Source organism: Phoca vitulina, unplaced genomic scaffold (genome assembly GCF_004348235.1).
Source record: "Phoca vitulina isolate PV1807 unplaced genomic scaffold, GSC_HSeal_1.0 scaffold5, whole genome shotgun sequence".
In the NCBI taxonomy this organism is placed as follows: domain Eukaryota; kingdom Metazoa; phylum Chordata; class Mammalia; order Carnivora; family Phocidae; genus Phoca; species Phoca vitulina.
In genome coordinates, this window is record NW_022589708.1 from 57,565,142 (window position 1) to 57,569,365 (window position 4,224).

General features: G+C 38.5%; 1 non-coding gene across 1 annotated transcript; it reads left to right on the forward strand.

Moving 5' to 3' along the window:
• The first annotated feature begins 3,828 nt into the window (after positions 1 to 3,828).
• Positions 3,829 to 3,936, forward strand: LOC116631876. The gene has a single exon (XR_004299314.1). It is a non-coding gene; the product is annotated as a U6 spliceosomal RNA (small nuclear RNA).
• Positions 3,937 to 4,224: the final 288 nt, after the last annotated feature.

Sequence of the window (4,224 nt, forward strand, 5' to 3'; positions counted from 1 at the left end):
TCTCCAAATCTGGGAACAAGAAGCAACAATGTCTCAGAGCCAACCTATAAACTGAGCACAGAAAGCATCTGAGCAGAGACGTGAGGTGACCTTGAAAGGACAGGGCACCAACCGGGCTGACTTGAGTGAAATACCTAACGGAGGCTATACCAACCAGAAGGGGATTCGTCAGAGATAAAACCTAGAAAAAGCAGAGTCAGAGACAAAGCGGAGCTGTGCCACCGAAGCCTTGTCTCATTAGGCCCCAAAATTCCAGCTAAAAGGTGATTCCACTCATAGCAACATACCCATCTGGCTGCCCAAGCTTAGTGTCGTTCAGTCTTTCATGGCTTTTTTATGTGCTGTTTCCATGCTGAGCAAAACCTTTCTGATAGTTTGGGTCCCTCTATGGCCTGTCTATAGGAAATGGTCTCTGGTCGGATTCACCTGGCCAGCCAGCTCTCTCAAAACCAACATCCCACTCAAACACCTGTGTTCCTTTTCATTCTAGGGGTCAGGCAGGACAGTCTGACCCAGATGGCAGAAGAAAGAGCAATCACATTTGTGTCTAATTCACAGCTCTAATTAAGATGAGAAAAAGAAAAATAGAGCACGAGGAGAAATGGAAAGCTGGGAAATTATGAAAGCTCCCACATCTCTATGGGGATGGCATCCTCGTGAACCTTGCTTTCATTGTTAAGCTGATCTCACACCATTGCTGTCAGGAAAACAGTGCAAGGATTTGTCCTGCTTGTTCCTGAAAAGACTTAGGCAGGCAGGCATTAACGGCTATCCTCCTTGACTAATGATAAAACCAAAGTGGTAATAAGATATTTGTCCAGGATCACATAATTTTTATATAGAAGTCTAGAAACCAAATCTTCACATTCTCAGTCCAAATACAAAGCTCTTGCCAGAGAACCAAAGTAAAGATAAGAAAGGAAGGACATCTGATCTAAACAGAATGCCAAGTTGGAAACACTTGATGATGGTTGGAGAGTTCTTTTAGATTTTTAGATTTTAGAGCTCTTGAGTTGTTTTAGACTTCTTATTTATAACATTGAGGGTACCAAATTGTAATAGAGGAAAACTTTTGATTCCAGCCATAATAGAGTAGCTTGTACTGAACCAACTATCCTGCTGAAAACAACTATTAACAGCTGCACAGAGTATATAACACAAGCATTTGAAGGCATTGAAGAGCGACCATTGTAGACCATCCCTAAGAGCAGATAAGCACACCAAGGGGAGCTCCATAGTCTCCCTGGCCCAATTCACAGGGCAGGGAATAGAGTAAGTGGCAGTTACTGTATTATTCTATTGGGCTGAGGGGACAGATTGGAGTTCAAAGCCGCCAAAGTGGCTGGAACATAGGTGGTAAAATCTCATAGAGGAGGGAATTGCAGACAAGTGAACCGGGAAGGCTAGAAGCAATCCCCCATTAAGATGCTTGTTAACTCCCAAGGGAAGGGAGTTAGTGACTATAGGAAAGCTAATGGAAAGCCACAGCTGGGCGGCTGGCTGAAGCGCTGTGCAAAGATTTTGCCGGAGAATGGTACTGAAGAGACTGAGGGTGGACTTCAAGGTTCACCAGCACCCAAACCTCTGACTGAGGCTCCAGAAAGACCATAGCTTGGTAATGAAGGTAAACCCAAAAGGACCAACCCTAACAAAGCCTAAAACCAACCCTCGACAGGATTAAGGTGATTCGCTTGTACCGTCCGCCTTCCTTTTAGAAAAAAGATGAAATAATCCAGAGCTTCTAAAAGCTAATAACCAGTAAGCTAAAATAGGAGGAAAAAAATACAATAATAAAAAAATGCTTGATTCTTCTCCCAAAAAAAGACAAAAAAGGAGAAATAAAGGACTAAAGAAGAAACATAACAAGATAGTAAATATAAACATTTCAATAATTACATTAAATGTTAATAGATTATTACTCCAATTAAAAGACCAAAATTGCTTTTGGATTAAAAAAGCAAAATCCATGTGTTGTTTACTAGAGACTCAACTTAATTATAAAAACACAAAGTTTTTTTTTAAAGATTTTATTTATTTATTTGACAGAGAGAGACACAGTGAGAGAGGGAACACAAGCAGGGGGAGTGGGTGAGGGAGAAGCAGGCTTCCCACCGAGCAGGGAGCCTGATGCGGGGCTCGATCCGAGGACCCTGGGATCATGATCTGAGCCGAAGGCAGACGCTTAACGACTGAGCCACCCAAGCGCCCCAAACACAAAGTTTTAAAGAAAAAAAAAATGAAAAAAATGTGCCATGCAAACACTAACCAAAAGAAAGCTGGTATAGCTATATGTTAATATCAGACAACAAAAGCTTTGGGGGAAGAAATATTTCTAGAGATTGAAAAGGGACATTTCATAATGATAAAATGTCAGTTTACATAAAATAAAGCAGTCCTAAATTTGTATGCATCTACTAATTTGTAATGTAGAAATAATTTGTGGGAAATGTAGCATAGTTCCAATATATATTAAGCGAAGTTGACAGAACTAAAAGAAGACATAGATAAACTAACAATCTTTACAGGAGATTTTAGCACCTCTTTAAATAACCGATAAGACGAGCAGACAAAAAATCAGCAGGGATATAGAAAACCTGAACAACACAAATAACCAAATTGACATAATTGACATATACAGAACTTTATACTTAACAACTGCCACGTACATGCTGTTTGTGAGAGCATATGGACACTTACCCACATGGGCCATCTGCTAGGCCATAAAGCAAGTCTCAAACAATTCCTAAGGAGTGAAATCATCCAAAATGTGTTCTTTTACCACAGTGGAATCAAACTAGAAATTAATAACAGGAAGGTAACTAGACAACCTCCATGTGTTTGAAAATTAAGCAACACATTTTTAAATAGCTTCTAGGTCCAAGAAAACATGGCAGTGAAATTATAAACTATCTTAAACTGAATGATAATGAAAATGTGACATATCAAGATACCTGAGGTACAGATAAAGCAGGGCTCAAAGGGAAATTCATAGCTTTAAGTGTATATACTTGAGAAGAACAAAAATTGAAAGTCCATATGATTTTAGCTTCCATCTTAAGAAGCTAGAAAAAGAACAGCAACTTAAACTCAAGGAAATAGAAGCAAGGCAATAATAAAACAAGAGTAGATATCTTTGAAACAGGAAACAAATATGCAATAAAGAAAGTCTACAAATTCTAAAAGGGACTTGAGGTGCCTACCCTTGTTTCTGAGTAAAGATTTGTTTTGGTGCTTTTTCTTGCTCTGTTTACCTTTTATTTCCTTCTATTGTCTTATTGCACTAGCTAGAAGTTTCAGTATGTTGTTAATTAGGAGTGGTGAGAGAGGACATCTCGACTTTTTCCTGACCTTAAAAAAAGTATACAGTTTCTCACAATTAAGTAGGATGTTTGATGTAGGTTTTTGTAGATGCTTTCTTTTTTTATCATGTTGAGAAAGTTTCTCTCTATTCCTAGTTTGTGGAGAGTTTTCATAATGAAGAGGTGTTAGATTTTGCCAAATGTTTTTTCTGCATCAGTCAATATAATCATGTGATTTTTTTCTTTAGTCTATTGATGTAGTGGATTACATTGGTTGATTTTCAAATGTTGAACCAGCTTTGCACTTCTGGAATAAATCCAACTTGGTTGTGGTATATAATTCTTTTTATACGTTGTTGGATTTGACTTGCTGATATTTTGTTGAGGATTTTTGCACCTATGTTCATGAGAGCTATTGGTCTGTAATTTTCTTTCTTGTAGTATTTTTATCTGGTTTTGGTATTAGGGGAATGCTGGCCTCATAGACAAGTTAGGAAGTAAAGTTTTGTTTTTAAAAGTTTTCTTGAGAGTGCTTGCCTTAGCAGCACACATACTAAGATTGGAATAATACAGAGAAGCATAGCATGACCCCTGCACAAGGATGACTTACAAAATTTGTAAGATGGATGGTGGTGATAGTTGCATAGTATGATGAATCTATTTAATACCACTGACTTGTACCCTTAAAAATGGTCAAGACAGTACATTTTATGCTATGTATATTTTGCTGCAATAAAAAGTTCCCTTGAGCTTGGGTTGTACTAAGTGGTGGTCTGTGTGAGACCTAGGCCTTAATTGAAGGATCCAGAATGATCTGGTGGAAGTGGAAAACCAGGTAAAGACTCTGGAACCAAGGACTGTAGGGAGTAGCTATGGTGGTTTGCTCCCCTGCTAAGCAAAAATCTAATTGGGAAGGTTATATACA